Genomic DNA, 19,023 nt, shown 5'->3' with positions numbered 1-19,023 from the left:
GGGTTAGCAAGTTTACGGGATCCTGTGCTGGAGACCAGCCCACTGCATACCAGGTTGAGAGTGACCCAACACATCTCTGGGTGGAAGGCTGAGAGAACAATATCCTGGCCCCCAGCCCCTCCTGACATTGCTGGTGTCTGCTCAAACCCTAAGCACAATGATACACATAAAACACTGACACTAGATATCTTCAAGGAAATGTTACAGCCATTTCATCAAGCAGGACCCTGGACTACTGAAAATGTGCTCTGCAAGGTTCTTTGAATGCTTTCCGTGAGGTTGCTCTAACCTTAGACTGATTTTACTACTTTTCTGTGTTCTCAATGCCCCATTTTTGATACTCCTGTGAACCCAAATTTTCTTCTATTCACATATACATGCATTAGAACACAGTAAGATGAAAGATTGCCTACTTTGAGAATTAAATTTTTCACCTTTAGGTGGTTAGTAAGGCCAAACTCATTAATCTTCTATTTGCTGTATTCTGCAGTATAATTACATGGCACCAACCAGTGAAATTGCTGGTGAAAGGCCTGTGTTATGACTCCGGGGCTATTCTGCATGCCCATGTCATTCTGTAAAAAAGGTGGCATCACAATACTGGCTCCCATTACTAAACAATTCTAGTAAGCATCTACTTTAAGACATCTGCTTTTGTGTCCATCTGGGAAATTATTACATTAAGATTAAGCATCACGCTGTTTTGCAAAATGTGAACATACTTAATACCACTGAACTATATACTTAAAAATAGTTAAGATCATAAATTTCATATTATGTATTTTCACCACAATAAAATTTTTTTAAAGATTAAGCATCACTGATTTTCCCCCAAGTTAAAAACATGTTTATTGCTTTTGCTGGATTTAGAGTAATAAATATCTGCTTTATGAAATCTAACACCAGAAAACAGTACAAAGCTATAAATGAAAGGCCTTTTCATAATCTTCCCTGACCAGGATATTCACTCTTAGCCATTTTGTATGTACTTTTGGAGATATCTGTCCTACACAAACCTTAATGAGAGCATATAGCATGGCGTCAGACTTTTTTTGTTTCAAGTAACAAAATCTAATTCAAACTAGCTTGAACATAAAAGACCTCACATAACTAACTCCAGATGTACATCCAGCTAACTTCAGGCATAGGTTGATCCAGATTCAAATGGTATCACCAGGACTTGGTTTCTATCCATCTCTCACCTGGGCCATTCTCAGACTCCACATGGTAACCTCCAGCAGCTCCAGGCTCACAGCCCTTTGAATTACATTCTAGCAACAAAAGGCAGAGAATCTCTTCCTGCTAATTCTTATACAAGTCTTATGGTTTGTATAGACCAAACATGGTTCAAACCAATCAATATGACCAGGAAAATGAAATATTCTGATTGGCCAGGTTTGAGTCTCACAGCACCCATAGAGCTGTCAAGTCAACTCCTTTCTAAAAAACTGACTCATAGGGGATGCCCCCAGAAAATCAGGGACTATTAACAGAAGGGTGAATGAATGCTGATAAGCAAAAACATCAAACGTCCCCAATACGTTTTCTTCTTTCATCTTTGGCATCAGGGCCAGCTACATAATTTGTGGGGCCCAGTGCAAAAGGAAAATATGGGGCTTCTTCTTCAAAAGGCAGTAAAAAAAAAAAGATGCTAAGTCTACTAAAATATAAAGCTCTTTCCATCTTTCTGAAGCCTCTTCTTCAACTTACCATGGTATTTTTTTTGCTATGTAATGTAAAGAAAAAATCTAAATTTGACTTATTAGCATGAAATTTACCATTCACCATTAGGTTGTTTTTAAATCCAAATATGAACCTTTTAATTCATATGTGGAATCACTACAATCACAATTCATATTTTATAGTTCATGCATGCATATGTATTTCATTCTTAGCAGAACTCAACTGTTTTCATTTCACTTTCTGGTATGTGCATCTTCTACAACACTTCCTACCTTCAGCTTACTGATGAGTAAAGTAAGATTTAAAGAAAAAGTAATTATATGTTGCCTTTCTTTCCCTTTACTTCTTTGTCATCATTTTCAGCATAAGTGCTTGCCAAATACACAGAAGTACAAGTATGAAAGAATATGATAGAGTTTCTTGAACACTCTTGTTTCTTAGAATGTGGTTGTCTTCTTTCTTATTCAAAGCAAGTTCTGGTTTGAATGAACAGAGTGGCCTCTTGGGGCTGTCAGGGACCCCATTTGCTGAATAATAGATGGAGCTCCCTTACCTTTTATTCACTTTGACCTCCCACACATCGTGGGTCCACGGGAATTCTGTGCCCATGGACATTGAAAATGCTATGTGCAAATGGGGTGGCAAAGAATGGCAGACATGCATATTGCATGTGTCTTCTCGGCTCATGCACATGAGCCATTGTCTCATCAGACTACACTTACAAAACATGACTTTAAAGATAAAATTCTTAAGAATTTCAAGATAGTGACAATCAATCATTAAACCAAGCGTGGGGCCCTTCTGAGCACAGGGCTCTTTGCAACTCTGCACAGATCACACACCCATGAAGCTGGCCCTGGGTCTCAATAAACTAAATCAAACTATTTAAATAACCAAAAGTGACTGAAAAGTTCTGCAAAAAGACTGAGATATGGTTAAGGAAACCCACTTCTCAGAAAGAAAAAGGGCATTCTACAGAGAGCAGTGGCAACAGTTATTAAGGTAAAAAAAAAAAAAAAAAACAGGAACCATTTCAAGTGTCTGCCCTACAATTTATGACTACTCAATTCAACCTATCACACATGTAAAACTCATTCATTTTTAATAGTTTTATAGTATTCCATTGTCTGATTGCACTACAGTTTATTTTAACAGTCCCATATTAACATTTAAGCTCTTTCCAATTTTCTGTAGGACTTTCATGACTATTCTTGAACACTTACTTGATTATTTTCTTAAGATAAATTTCTAAGAGTAGAATTGCTGAGTCAAACAAGATGCATGTTTTTAATTTTTATACTCATTGCCAGACTGCCTTTTAAGATGACACACTAGTTCACTAGTACTATAACACTGTATGAGAAAGCCTATTTCTTCATACTCAGCACTGGATATTACCATTCTTTTTCATCTTTACCAATCTGAATGATGAAAAATGATATTTCTGCACATTTCTTGAACTATGGATGAGGATGAGCATTCTTTTTATGGTTATTGTTCAACTTCATTTTTAACATTTCTGAACATTCAAATTCTACTGAAGGCCCCTGTCCCATTCTGTATGACAGATGAAAGAAAAAAAATGAATTGAAGCAATATATTATTTCCTACCAAAATGAGTGCTAATAATAAGAGCAAACATTTATTAAGTGCTTACTATATACCAAGAACTTTATACACATTTCTCTTTAAATTCTCACAATCTCATTGAATCAAAAAAATCTTGAGGACAATTATTATCCCCACCTTACAGAGGAAAGAAACAGCGATTTGGAAAGCTTAACTAACGTATGTGGCAGAGTAAGCACCCAGTGGGAACATAGATCCACCTGAAGCCAAAGTCTGCTATACAACTATGTTTCTAAATTCAATCTGATGTTTTTAATTTTCATATTAATATGGCAAGCAGTCCTGCATCTGGTTGAATTAGAGCATAAAATAATCCTTAGCCACAGAATGACATTGTCTAATACCTAGCAAACCCTGAGGATATTAACCAAAAGGAAGAATATTACCCAAACTCTATCTGTCTGGCCAGGAGCTGAAAGCAACTAGGAAAGCTGAGTGTGCATCACTCATTTTGAAGCCTCATAAAAGAAGGGAAATTGTATTTGCAAGTCCAATTTCTGAATGTTTGAAGAAGCCTCGCAGGAACACTGCAGTGAGGAGTTAAAATGAGGGCCCTGAGAGGGGATGTGGATAATATAGTGTGTGGGGCTCTCTACTGGAGGGTATGTAAATACTTTATACACTAATTCAATTATATTTTCAGATTATGCAGGAAGACTGATTTAAGCAACAGTTCACACCGCTGCCCCATCACCCATGCATGCATGCAGGAGAACTGAGTTAAGAGACCTGAGTCGACCTTAACTCTGTATTTCTTGACTTTTATGGGTATAAGTTGGAACTTTAATGTTTTATTAATGTCGAGTTTTTGGAGTTGGTATTCAAAATATTTCAAGCAAAGATATGACAGATCTCAAATACCTGGAACCTGTTCACATTGGCAGGTAGTTAAAAAAAAGTCCACTATCTTAGACAAATTATTGACCAAAGAACTCAGTGGGATTATTTTGCTTACATTATTATATAAAGGATTATGACTCCACAAAAAGTGAAAATATTTAACTTGCAATTATTTATATATTGGCATGGATAATGTATATACTTATGAATTTTTGAAAGTCCCTGTTCCAGTGTATAATTAAATACATTCTTAAATTGATCATCTTCAGCGAATGGGCAATAAGGAACTATAAATAAGATTTGCTCAAAGCACAAAGGAAATGAGCTAATCCTTGCAAATGCGTCAGAAAGTCAAGAAATTATAGTGTCTTCCTTTTTATTCGTATCATGTATTGATTTATGCAAGAAGTCTCTTCCAAAACCTTAAGGCGCTGATTGTATTTATTGTTTTCTACGAGAAAATTCAAAGATAAGCCAAGGTTGCAATTTTCAGTAATAAAAACTTTTCTGTCAGACTGGTTCTCTTCAATTTCAGAAGGTTTATCCTCTGGAAAATAGTGAGATTTATGTAGAAATTTTCTGACAGAAGAGGGTGGAGTTACATTGAGAGTTTATTTCAGCTTTTTTGCATCTGAATAAATAAATGTATTTGGTGACATGTATTTTCCTTGAAAATATTATTTAATGACAGATTCCCTTTTGAAAGGCCAAGGATCGATGTGCTATAAAAATTTTAATCAGATTATTAACCATTAATGGGTGTTAACACATTTTCTCAGTGTTACTTGTGTTTTTGCCAATGTTTATATGACTTGCTTTACCTCTTTCCCAGTTCATTTGCAATTTTCACAGGTTTTATTAGGGAGATTTTTATTTTTCCGGAAACCGAAGATTTTAGGTTACACGTTTCCATATTCATAAATGTCTTGACTATGAAGAATAAAGTGAAAAAAGATTTAAACTGGGCAAAAACACTGCTTATAAAACATTCAGGAATAATCATATCAACTAAAGCAACTGCTTGTGCAAAGACAAAGGGGGCCAAATCCTGTCCTTGGATGTGCACACACAGCTCCTATTAGCCGTTGAAAACAGCTACGTGAGTGTAGCCAAGGACAGTGTTTAGCCCAATTTGGTCTAATTTATCCAGACCACTGCAGCCATGAAAGATAAAGACAGATTATAAGACATTTTGCACGTCAGTACAGTAGTATGCTTTGTGTTTTTCCAATCCCCAGGGTTTCCTAGATCAGGCCAAATGTCAGTGACTGCATCTGAGTTTGAAAAGTATATAGAGCAAATTTATATACTTTGCAATGCTACTTGCCATAGTTGGCAGCCCTATCTCAGAGGATGCCATTCTTTCAGTGTTGGGAGCCAAACTATAGCAAATTAAATTTACCAAAAAGAAACAGGCTTAGTCATATGCAAACAAAAATAAATGCTAAAACAGAAATAGAAGAACATTTGTTTTAAACAATTTTTTAAGATACCAATGAAGAGATATTGAACTAATGTGTTTTACTCAAGAATAGGGCCATAAGTCATAGGACTGGCTTTGTAAAAGCCAGTGCTTAGGAGATTGGTGAAAGAATCATCAATTCCCCACCAAATTGGTGCCTCTGTACACTATACATATCTTGAATATCTAATAACCTATCTTTCTTATACAATATTATAGAAATTATCCAATAATGGGACCACCATCCCCCTGTTTTTTCTTTCACTGACATTTCACAGAGAGAAAGAAAAAAATGATTTGGCAAACTCTTTTGTAAATCCATGTCAAACAGCACACTGCCAAATATGTTCTGTTTATTGAAGTTAATGGATACCCAGGGATATTTGCCCTTGTGGTGGACACTTATTTGACACTTCTTATTTACTGACAACTTTTGAATGCTTCTTGTCTGCTTCATGTGTCTGGTAACCCAATCCAGGGCTTTTTACATGAGTAAAACTCCTATTGATGTCAACAAAATACTTGACATGAGTATAAGATGTATCACTAAGGCCATCTCAAAACTTTTGGGGACATGTCAAGAACAGATTAAGGGAGAAAGAGAGATTTATGAGTAATTTGTCAAATTTCACAAAATGTAAGCTGATATTTTATGTAAATGTTATACCATTCTCTAGAGAAAGAAACATTTCAAATTCCATAAATCTGACATGCTGATGGAAAGCGTGTGTGTGTGTGTGTGTGTGTGTGTGTGTGTGTGTATGTGTGTGTGTAGGGAAGGGAATACACACATGTGTGCATCGCACAATTATACTATGTGCTCAGACCTGTCAGGTTTAGTCTATAGCAGTAGTTCTGCAAACGGCTTAACAAGCTAAAAAAAAAAAAAAAAAAGAACAAAAATGTTTAAACTTTTGGCCAAAATAAAGCAACTGAATGTGGTTTTAAATTGTCCACACCAGGCTTTGCTCTTTTCTGGAGATGACAATGAATTCAACATGCCCATAAAATTCCAGAGAAGGTACGGATTAATAATGATGTTGGCAGCATGATGGGTGGGACGTTTGGGGAGACTGCAGTAAAAATATCAAGCTATATCCTTCCTTTTTCCCTAAGAGAAGTAACATCCAAGAGCCTACATGGTTCTTTTCTTTCTTTCCCCTTGAATTTGCAAAAGTTGATTGGAAAAGTCTGCTCCTGGTTTTAAGGCTGAAGTTGGTCATCCGGACCATGGATAATTGCAAGATAAAGGTCTGTGATGCACAGCTTGTGAAACAGGAACCAAAATCAATGCAGATGATATACTGGGAACTTCATACTCCAAAGGCACAGGGAGTTAGACAAAGTCTCAGGCAGTAAAGGGTTAACAATCCAAAGTTAAACCAAAGAAGGCTGAGAGTCAAGAAATTGGGTTGTCTGAGAAAGGGTGCTTGCCTCCTCTGAGACATCAGCCATTAGCATCATCCCAAATAATTGTTCATTCACTGCTTCTGCTTTTTGCTGGGCTTCTGTAGCCCTGGAACTACAGGCAGAAAAGGAACGAAAAGACTCTTCTGCTTGGTACAAGGACAATTTTGTTAACATTATCAGGTCATTTTGATGGTGCCACTCTAATGAATTGAACAATTCAGCACTCTGAGGCAGTCCCCTAAAGGTCATCATCAAGTAGATCTAATTACAGTGGCAAATTACATGACAAGGAATTTTCTTTCTCCACTCTGTGGCTTGCATATTTTTTTGCTAATTTCTCAATCTGTGCATTGAAGTTAATAATCATTAACGTACTAAAGTATCTTGAGCTTCAGGGGGAAAGTTTGAGAATTATGTAGACAGAAGTGCTATCGTTTATAACAACAACAATAATAGCAATACTAGCTTCCACATATTAAACACAAACCATGTGGTCAATAACATACTAGGTAGTTCACACAATATCTCATATTCATAAAAATTCTAGGAAGTGGGTTTATTATCCAAGTCATACAGATTTTTTTTAATTATGGGTTCAGAGAGAGTAAAAAATTTTCCCCACTTCATACAAGTAATTCAAAGTATAAGCAGAGTTGTTATATTTGCATAAAAACTGGACTCCAGGTTTGTGCTTATCAGCTCTTGGGTTAATATGGAACCAAGGTCAAATCCTCACCAAGAAGAAGGTTGATTTTTATTTGTATGTCCACCCTTTCTGAAAGTCATCAGAAAGATTCCTGGTTCCACAAATATAAATTTGTCTGTTACCTTTTCTCAGTACCCTTGTGATTACAGGTGATTTCTTCTCCTTGTAACATTAGGTGTCATGGATATCTTCGTTTCTGTTTTTGTTTCTCTAAAAAATAAGAAGAAATGGATAAATACTCACAATATGTTTGTATCCACAAATGAAGCTGAATTGAAATTGGTAATAAATGGTCTCTCAAATATTGTTTTCATTTGCTAGTGCTATACCTGATGACTGACAATTTCCTCATCTTTATTCTCAAACAAGCTCAATGGCATTGGTGTTCTGAGCATTGTATGAAAGAAAGGCAAGTCCGGATTTTTTTTTATTTGACTGGTAAACTGATTTTACAAGATTGACAATTTGTATTCACATCCCGATATTCTTTGGGAACTCATCAGGGCCTCAGTGCACCAAACAAGGTGATGATACAAAAGCAAAGAACCGTTAACTATTTCTTGTATCACCAAATGTTCCCAATATTCTACACAACAAACTAGTACTTTGTCAGTTGAATTTTTAAAGTCATCCTTGAAACTTTTTCTTTAGGCATTTTTTTCCTTATGCTAAACTTTTTTGAAAAAAGAAAACTCACTAATGTTTAATCAGAGTATTTTTCCAACTCTATCTGTCTCTATGACCTACACCCCTGCTGAGTCATATTGGTCAAGGCCATCTCTCCTGTGGAGTCTCTCCTTCAGCCCTCCAAGGCTGCTGTGTTAGGCCGTTCTTGCATTGCTATAAAGAAATACCTGAGGCTGAGCAATTTATAAAGACCTTTAATTGGCTCATGGTTCTATAGGGTGTACAGGTGTGGCATGAGCATCTGCTCAGCTTCTGGCCTCAGGAAGCTTACAGTCATGGCAGAAGGTGAAAGGGGAGCAGACACATCGCCATGGCAAGAGAAGGAGCAAGAGAGAGAGAGGAGGGGGCCAGGCTCTTTTAAACAAATGGCTTTTGCATGAACTCGCTCATTACCAAAGGGATGGCCTTGAGCCATTCATTAAGGATCTGCCCCATGATCCAAACCTCCACCCCATGATCTGCTCCACCTCCAACCTTAGGGATTACATTTCAACAGGAGATATGGAGGGGCAAACATCCAAACTATATCAGCTGCCTTTCAGGAAAAGAGAAAAATTGGTATCTGAAGCTCTCTGAGCATATGAGAAGAGCATTTGGTTCATAAGAGAAGAGATCACCACCCCCATCTCTCCTCTTTTTGCCATTTTACTCCTTTGTCTGCCAAAGTACACAGCAACAAGAAGTTCCAAGAAGACAGGAACCTGGCATGCCTTATCCAACATCCTATTCCTAGTGCACAGAATAGTGTCTGAGAACCTGACAGATGCTCATTAAATATGTATTAAATAAATAAAAAGTCATATCTGAATATGGGGGCTATCAAGGAATTTTGATTATCCAAAATGAAAAGTTTTGATTCTCCATTCCTCAGGATCAGAAATCGTAAGTGCTTGATATGATTACAACAGGTTCACACTGCCTCCTCTCTCCTTCCTCAGAGCTAAAAATCTGTCTCTATAATTGTTTCTGGTCACAAAGTTATATATGTATATTTTGCATCATTGGGACATTATTATCTGGGCATCTTGGCTACTGAAGACTGATCCTTTCCCCATTCAACATAGTAGATTTGGGTAGAAGGGTGGAAAGGTTAAAAAACAAATCTAAAACTTCAGTACATAACAAATGAAAGATATAAGATGAAATTATAGGACACTTTCTGGAAAAAGTTATGCCCAACACTACTGATTAATTTACAATATGACATTATAGTGGTGTCTAATTTATTATATAACTTTTCTCAATTTAAAATAGGAATGTATTAAATAGAATTTCTAAAATGTCCCATTCTAATCTCCAGACTGTGAATATGACAAAATATCATGCCCATAAATATATTACATCACATGGCAAAAGGAGCTTTGTAGATGTAATTTAGGTTGCTAATCAGTTGACCCTAAAATTAGGAGATCACCCTGGATTATACCAGTGGTCCCAATGTAATCATATGAGTCTAAAAATCTGAGAGCATAGTCAAAGGGTGAAATCTAAGAGAATCAAAACAAGACTTGCCATGGCTGATTTGAAGAGGGAGGAGGCCAGGTGAAGAGAAATTTGAGTGGTCTTTAGCAGCTAACAGCAGCCCCCAGTTGACAGCCAGCAAGGACACAGGGACTTCCATCCTACAACTGCCAGGAACGAAATTTTGCCAACAACCAAACAACCTTAGAATGGAATCTTCCCAGAGCTTCCATATAAGGGCCTAGCTCAGCCAATATCTTGATTTCAGCTTTGTGATACACTGAACATAGGACCCAGTCAAGCTATCCTGGACTTTTGATCTGTAGAAACTGTGAAATAATAAATTTGTGTTGCTTTAAGCCTCTAAGTTTATGGTAATTTTTACAGCAGCAACAGAAAGCTAATAAAGGGAATGATAGAGTATCTGGCTTCACATCATTAAAAATAAATATTTATAAAGAGTTTAAACATAAGAATAAATTTTACTTGCGGGGTATTTTTTTAATGTTCAAACTGGGAAGCATTCTTTATGGTTCTATAATGAATGGAAGGGTGAGAGGGGTGGGGAAGATAATCCGACAGAGGTATATGCTAAAAATTAATATATCAAACATTACCCAGGGAAGTTGAGTCACTCAGTCAACCAGACTTGATTGTTTATCTGTTATCCACAAAACATCAAGCTGAGCAATGGACATAGAGATTAATCAAATACAGTCCTAGTTATAGACCCTATACTATAACAGAAAAATAACATAAAGTGTGAGAAATGCTATCATTTTTATGGGTAAGTGTGCCACAATGGGATAGAAAGGAACTGAAGATAATTGAAATGGATAGCTCAATCCATTACCAAGTCTTTTCCATTATTGTTCTTTCATATCACTAAAACCCACCACTTATTTTTACCTCTATATATCCATATTACCACTCTATCGGATCAGACCAAGGCCATCTTGCCTAGATTTCTGCCACAGCCTTTTAACCCAACTTCCTGCCACCACTCTTACCATCACCAAATTCATTATCGCAGTCCAGAGTGGTATTTCCAGAATATTACTGTAATGATGTTACTCCTCTGTATAATATTAACATTTTTCAGTAGTTTCTCATTGCCTTTATACAATTTCCAAACTCTTTAAAAATGACTCATGTGGCCTTCCATGACCTGGTCCCTGCCTCCTGTCCAGCCCATTTCTTACAATACACACCCTAACCCCTGTGCTCCAATCACACTGAACTCCTTGAAGTTATCTGAACATTCCTGTCCTCTCTCCTTTTAATTTTGGTAGAATTGCTCCTTCTTCCTGGAACTCTCACCCTTGTCCCCACATGACCTAGACTGTTCCTAATTATCCCTCAAGCTTCTGTATAGAAGTAAGTCCTCTTTGGCCCCCACAAGCATATGATTGAGTATTTTCCATGTGTAGACTTTACATCATGAATTGTATTTGCCTATTTACTTGTCTTTCTTCTACCCTACATTGTAATATCTGTGGGGGCAGAGGCCATGTTCCACTCCCCTTTGTATCTCAGGAATCGGAGTAATAGATAATCAGTAAAAATATGCATACTGATAGGTGTGCTGTAAGCCAACAGTTGGAAAATATCAAAAAGTCAGGGAAGTTGATAGTATTAAAAGATGAGACAATATTGAAAATTGGAAATGGGCCACTTGGCCTAGTGTTGGCCAATGCGCTATTGGATCTAGCATTAGGAAGTCATCTTGCTTGTAGGGGTCAAAGAGGACTTATTAGTCATCTTAGCAAGACCAGCTTCAATTGGATAAGAAGTGAGTGGGAGCTGAGGAAACAGGGACAGTGCTTTTGTAGAGAACAGAAAGCGTACTCCAAAGCACAACTTTAAAAGGCTTCATAGTTTAGAAAAATGTCTAAAACTCCATTTCCTGGCAGAAAGGGCCAAACTTTGGCCCAAAAACTAAGGTTGAGACATAGTTTAAATGAGGAGTATATGAAAGCTACAATCAAGGAAACCATAAAACCAAAAATTGAGTATCCAGAAACAGCTCTCTGAAGGCAGGGTGAAAAACCAAGCAATAGAGAACAAAGATTATGAGCTAGGAGAGAAAAGAAAAAGACAGGACATGAGCTCCTAGGTGATTACCTGGAATAGGTGTGGCCTTCTTTTACTAACTCCCAATGCATGGTGAGTGGGGAGGAGGATGGTAAGTAAAAGAGGGCTGGCTGCACACAAAGGGCCAAGGTAGGTAAGATGAGAGTTGGGAGGAGGCTAAAGCCAATAGGAGATGGGGAAGATTACATTTGATCACGTCTGTAGGCTGAAGAGAGGGAATCAGAGATAAGAGAAAGAAAAAAAATTTACATCCAGGGAGGAGGTCAGAGGAGATAGAATCCAATGAACCCAAAAAGTTAATAATGGGATGAAAGAAGAGCCCTCTTACTTTAAGACTGAAGAAGAAATACTAAAAGATGTGTGCTTCTTGGCCAGGCACAGCGGCTCACACCTGTAATCCCAGCACTTTGGGAGGCCGAGGCTGGCAGATCACTTGAAGTCAGGAGTTCAAGACCAGCCTGGCCAACATGGTGAAACCCCGTCTCTACTAAAAATACAAAAATTAACCGGGCGTGTTGGCTCACGCCTATAATCCCAGCTACTCAGGAGGCTCAAGCAGGAGAATCACTTGAACCAGGGAGGTGGAGCCAAGATTGCGCCATTGCACTCCAGCCTGGGCAACAAGAGCAAAACTCCATCTCAAAGAAAAAAAAAAAAACAGGTGTGCTTCTATAGGCGAGTCTGTAGGTGGAAGCGAAGAAAGTCCAAGGAGATAGCTTGGAGCTGCTATAGTCTCTGTAAATTATGAAGAAAGGGTAAAGGCTGAGAGTGAGGGGCATGAGAAGAATGGCATGAGTTTAAAGGTTTCAAACAGCTGCCTCAAGAGGAATTCTAGAGGAAGTCCTTCGGGGACAAGTGAGAGGATTGCCAAGCTGCATTGAGAGCCCAGCCAAAGTTACATAATTAAAGAATAATGATTATTTTTCCTGAATCTTAATTTCCATACACATCCAGAAAATGTTGCCCTGCTTGCATATGTTGCTGCTTCCACAAAAGAAGCTAACTTTGAGAGAAAGAAAATCCAATTGAATTTTTAAAATAATTTCTTTTGTAAAATGGTTTTACAAGTGTCTGTGGTTAATTTCCAAATACTGGAAAGTCAACAATTTTTGTAAATCACAACCACATGTGTTTTATGCTTATATGTGTTTCTACCTTTTCACATTTGGTTTAAAAAAAAAAATTACAGATGGGGGTAAAAACGTCAGCCAACAGGGTTTTGTGGATCACACAGCCCCATGCAATTAAGGCACCATTGTTAATTTTCAAATTGTCATAATCCATTTGAGAATTTAAGACAATTCAAAAAACAATTATGAGTGAATGAAAAGTGAATTGGGCAATCAACTGAGATGAAATTCAGCCCAGAGAAACAAAACGTCGAGGAAAAAATCCTAGATTATGGGAAGAATGAAAGGCATATGGAAGTGACTGATTGTGTGGGGATGGCCTTTAAAGGCCAAGGTTACTTGACAAGAAGGTGGTAGGGGTTTGTTTTACACTGAATGGGATTTAGCTGTTTTGTTAAGTGCAGCAGATTTGGCTTTTTCATTTTTAAGTTGCATAATAAAAATGTTTAAGCCTACCCAGATGCACATAGATATAGCTGTATGTTGTTTACCTAAGACTATCATATAGCAGCAAATAAACAAAACCAGTCCCCACAGACATTATGGAGCAGCTTGCTGCTGCAAAACAGAATTTTCATTGCTTATTCTGATTCTATGAGGGAAGATTAATTTCTGATGCATCTAAATGAATTATTTTACCCTAAATCTACAAGTTGAAATTATCATGCCCTATAATTTTTAATTTTTGAACTTGAAATAATGTAGGTGAGAGGATCATCTTCATCTTCAAACAACCTAAAAACACTCTGGTATATTCTGTGGAAGGCCACACTAATGTGTTCCAAATTAATGTTTAAAAATTTCTGTTCCCTGAAATTTTACATTCCACACAAGCAAATAGGCCCATGGAGAGGAGTCAAATATTATTACATGATGGCTCCTGTCCTTTTAAATTCTTCTTGCTAAACCTCTATTCTCCTCTAAGCCATTTCCTCCTCTTCCAATCATCATTCTATGCCTTTTTTAAGGCATCAGCCAAGATTCATCGGATGCTTTCCTTGATAAGTCACAAACCATCATGATTTTTCTCATGGCTTAAATTCCCTCTGAACTCATTCATTCATTCACTTACTCATTCATGCATCGTTGTGCACCTACCATATGGGACCTCCATAGCATCAAGTTCAGTGTTCTTCATGCAAAGTGCATTTATTCTATGCCTCCTTAGGGTCCTGGACCTATGCTAAGCACCATAAAACTTACAGGAAGAAGTAAGTATATGCAATGATTTGTTTCTTTCAAAAAGACTTAAAGCAACCAGCTGTCAAAAACAAACTATAGTACAGTAACATGATATACAAAATAAAAGAAAAAAAGTCAAGCAATAAAAGAGAAGAAGAAATTTATATCAAAATTCTCCGCTGAATTTCTAGCAGTTACAATGGGGAAATTAAATGGATCATGAAGCCCTCATTCTCTAGTAAAAGAAATGCTATTTCTTTTAAAAAGATTATAAGTTGAGCAGGAATAACAAAAACATGGCAATGCTGGTACTGCTAATGCCACAGCCTCAGAATCATTCTTTACAGAGCATACCAGTGAGTAACTACTAATTCATCAGAGATGCCACTCAAAAAACAAATTCTTCTCATTATCCCTTGTATAAATGAAGTTTTTCCCTCAAGAATTTTGCCATTTGAAAATGATAATAAAGCATGCATACCTGTAAAAATTGGAGAACATTTTACAGCTAAACTGTGTGATGCTAGTTAATTATTTCTGATACTTCTTTGTACCCCTGCTAGCAATGAATGTATTCCTTGCCCATGGTGGGCACATACAAATCATTGCCTGGTTAACTTACAATGCAACATGATTTCAGAGACAGAGGACTCTGCTAGTGAGAAATCTTTCTTGCAGAGGAAGAACGGAAACTGAGCCTAAAAAGATGAGTGTTTGTTGAATGAGTGAACTAAGATCTTGAATCAGTTAACTTTTTAGAAGAGATTGTTTTTAAAATCATAATAACTAAACTGAATCTGTACTCTTGCATAGCGACTTCTCCATCTAAGTTGCATTTTCCCAATAATTCTTTGTTCATTTTATACTGAAGCCTGCTTTCTTCTGCTTTCAGACTTTAATATGTTAAAAATCCACAGATACCAACTCAGTGTGTTGGCCTTTATAGCCACACAAGAAAGTAGGGGGCAGTTTGTTGGTGCCCTCCACTTTGTCTTCTTGAGATGCGCAAGAGTTTTGTGTCATCTAAGGAAGCAGAAGTTCCTTATAAGGTTAACAGTTCAAGGAGCAAAAGACCATTTTAATTGCATCAATAATCCGCTCAACAGCACCTCCTGGATTTGTCTACTAAATTAGCCTTTGGTTTTCATCTCCAAAAAAGAAAAAAAAAATTCATTTTCATTTCCTTCCTGTTGCTGGTAGTTAGAGGTTACAATATGCAAAAGCATATATGCTGTAGACACCCCCAAATCAGTAAGTACTCAAAATTGTGTGCAAAATATGAATAAAATATTGATTTCATTAAAAATGTTAAGGACTACTTAATTCAAAAACATTTTATATGTTTGCATATTTATTTCTAAATTTGCATATTTGTTTGCATATAACTTGTAAAGATGAATGTTAATTATACTTTAAAATCATTTATAAATTGTAACTAAGAATGTTGTATGAATTTTTAAAACTGCCAAATTCTCAAGTACAACTAATTATAAAATGTCATGTAAAGTACACTGGAGCAGACTTCATATTGAAAAAATATTGAGATCTTGACGAATAGAAAAGCAAAATTATTAACTGCGCTTGCTGATTAAATGATACCTCAGGCAAGTGAAACTTAAGTGACACTTCATGCTTTTCCAAAGCATCCATTTACCGCCACTGAATTATGATGAGAAACTCATGCTCCTAATCAGACAAATATTTTACCTGATGCCTCCACATTATCCCAGGTTTGAACGTGAGCTTCTGAGAATTATTCCATATTTTGGTTGTACATATTCTGAAAATGACAAAGAATAAGTAAATAGGAATCATAATAAGCAGTAAAGCTACTTCAGCAGCACCCTGTGTCAAATGAGGTGAGCTGAGGCGATTTGACTGTGCACTAATTGGATTTGTAAAATGATTCAGAGTAATTTAAAAAGCATTTACACAAGGTCAGATCTGAACTGGTTTCTAAAAAGAACCTTAGAAAAGAATGAAATGTCCAAGTAATTACACTGGACATGTAGATCTAACACTGTATCTATTAAATTGGGCATGAAATTGGACTTTTTTTTTAAGTACAGTAGGTCTTACACTATAAATCTCTAGACAATTTTCTACATTTTTGATAAAATGTTTAATTATACTAAGTACAGATGTGTCATAGAAAGGAACTATTGCTCATGTACCATTTTTCCTAAATTAGCAACTACTGTAAGCTAATTTCTTTTTTAATTTTGTAGAGTTGCGGCATATTGAAAATTGGCTGACTTGGTTTCAATTTATTCCAATATCTACAGTCTTGCCAATAGAAAGAGACATTGTTATCACTTTCTCTTCCACCACCACCATACCCTTTGTCTCTCTTAGTTTAGGGTTGATTTGTAAATGTCGTACTATAAAAAATAATTAATGCTAAATTATTCCATGTTGTTATATTATCAGTGTCCTATCTGAATCCATACTAATATAATTAGAGATAAAGTCGACACTGAAATAACAAGTATCTCTTAAAGTTCCATGCATGTTAAGTAGCATTTACTGTGCTGGCAGAACAGAATTTAGATCTCGAAAATAATTTGATATTAAAAGACAAAAGTAAACAAATTAGACTGTAAGTTTGTTTTTTCCCCCTGGGTATTAATCAGCCCCAGTAAACCTTGTATTGTACTCTTCAAATCTGCATTAATCAGAATTTAGGTTTTGAAAGTCAAAAGGAAAAAAATTGTCTCCCTCTGGTGGGGAATATAACAAGTTTTTCTTTCCTTTTTTTCCTGCAGTCAATTTCAGCTAAGTTTCATGATGCTTTAAAAGAGTACACTTGGATAATCAGTTTATCATCTTTTAAACAGATTTTACTATCTTTTGACATGATCAACACTCAGAAAATCCAGATTCAAAAGTCATTTTTACTTCTTTTACTTTTTTTTCCTGAATAAAAGGATAAAAGAAGGAAAATAGAAAGCCAATGTCAACAAGTAGGAAAGTTCTGTTTTACATGAAATACTCAGCTCTGAGTGGACTGGGTGATAAAAATTTTATTTTAGAATTTGTTAGTTTTGAACTTACACCCCTGAATAAGCTGTTTCAGAAAAGGAAAGTCCTGGAAGACCACCCTACACCCCCTTCACCCAGATCGTCTGTCAAGAGTTCCCTGGCTTCTCTCCTTTCTCTATAAGGCCAAAACACTTTCCCATAACCTCCATTGTATCACCTATTGCCTTACATTGCCATTCTTGTTTGTGTGTCAATATCTTCCATAAGACTATGAGCCACTCAAAGAGAGAGATCCTGCCTCATACATCTCCAAGTCACTGGTATTTAGCTTGGTCTTCAGCACAAAGAAGAACTTACCTCTGTGCCAGGCAGTGTGCAAAGCTCTCAGCATACAACCATGGAGAAGATACATCTGTTTCCTGCCTTCATGAAACTATAATCTAATGGGAAAAAATGGGTTGATCTGGAGTACATTTTACCATGGAAAGAATATATTAAATAGCAACTACTAACCCACAAAAGCCTATACAGTTTATATTTGACGTTGAAATGAATTAAAATTTCCCTTTAGGCAGATTCATCCCTTAAAAGTTCTACAGAGTTATTCTTATTGTGATGTATAGAAAGAATTTTGAACTACAAGTTTGTATGTCTGTAACCATTCAGTTAACAAACATGTACTGAGTATCTACCATGTGTCAGGCACTGAGCTAAGCCATGGAAACACATTCTGGTCAGGAATGCCAGGTAATAAATAAGTAAACACATTTTTAAAAGCTGAGTATAGCTTGTAATTTGTGCTGTGAAGGAAAAAATTAAGGTGACAGAGGATGGAGTATATCAATTGGTGTTCGAGCAGGAAACAGATTTTATACTCAATGAGGTAACTGATGAGAGTTTAATAAAGGGACTTTGTAAAATGTGTGGACAGTATTAAGGTGAACGAGTAAGGGAAAGCAAAACACCTTAGAACTAGTAAAAGTGGAAAGTCACTACTACCCGTAGGCCTCAGTAGAGAGGGAAAGGAGCAGTTACCAGAACACAAAGAAAAAGCTATAGCTAAGGGAAAGGATCTTCCAACAAGAACTCTGGTTTTCAGTATCAAACGCAGCCACCAAGGACTTGCAGTCCAGGCGTGCAGGGTCATAAATGCATTGATCTCTCTCTCCTCTGAGAGTACCCTGCCAAGTCTCCCTTTGATCAAACCCAACCAGAAGCCAGAAGGCAATGGAGCTTTCTGCTGCTTTCCTTAAAGGTCAGCTTCCTGTCACAGGCAGAAAGAGTCTCTAAAGAGTGGCAAATGGAGAACAGTGGTACAGAGAGTTATTAAGGCATCCAATGTTGGAAAAGGTGACATCAGAGCCAAAATCCACATAAATTTTTTTTTAATGGGGACCAGAGCAAGAAGAAATTTTGAAATGGGAAAAGTCTTGGTGGCCCAACTCTACAACTAACTAGAAACGTAATGTTGTACCAGTCACTTCACATTTTCGGCTACATCAGTAAAATGAACAGATTGGACTATGATGACCTCTACGCCCCCTTTCATCTTGAACCATTTGGAATTCTCTTTGAATTTCATGATTCTACTTCCTCTTAATATCCCCTCCCATGATGCTTCAATAGCATGAGGATACATTGAATGTTTATAAATTAGGGCCTCACTAGATTTTCTGAGAGTTGACAGTCCCACAAGTAAAGAAGAAGGGAAATGAAAAAACCTGCCTAGACTTATCTAACTCACAGAGTTTGCAGCA

General features: G+C 36.8%; 1 long non-coding RNA gene across 2 annotated transcripts in view; it reads right to left on the bottom strand.

The window, feature by feature from the left end:
- Positions 1–7,586: 7,586 nt before the first annotated feature.
- Positions 7,587–19,023, bottom strand: part of LOC116469810 (uncharacterized) — a 146,515-nt gene continuing 135,078 nt past the window's right edge. For both annotated transcript variants that reach the window (XR_009213690.1, XR_004248349.2), the window contains 3 exons: positions 17,624–17,706; positions 15,992–16,064; positions 7,587–7,940 (listed from right to left, as the gene is read on the bottom strand). This is a non-coding gene — a long non-coding RNA (uncharacterized LOC116469810). The remainder of the gene's footprint in view (positions 7,941–15,991; positions 16,065–17,623; positions 17,707–19,023) is intronic.

This window comes from Hylobates moloch, unplaced genomic scaffold (assembly GCF_009828535.3).
Source record: "Hylobates moloch isolate HMO894 unplaced genomic scaffold, HMol_V3 SCAFFOLD_5, whole genome shotgun sequence".
In the NCBI taxonomy this organism is placed as follows: Eukaryota; Metazoa; Chordata; class Mammalia; order Primates; family Hylobatidae; genus Hylobates; species Hylobates moloch.
The sequence above is the reverse complement of the archived record's forward strand: the minus strand, read 5'-3'. Positions and strand labels throughout refer to the sequence as shown.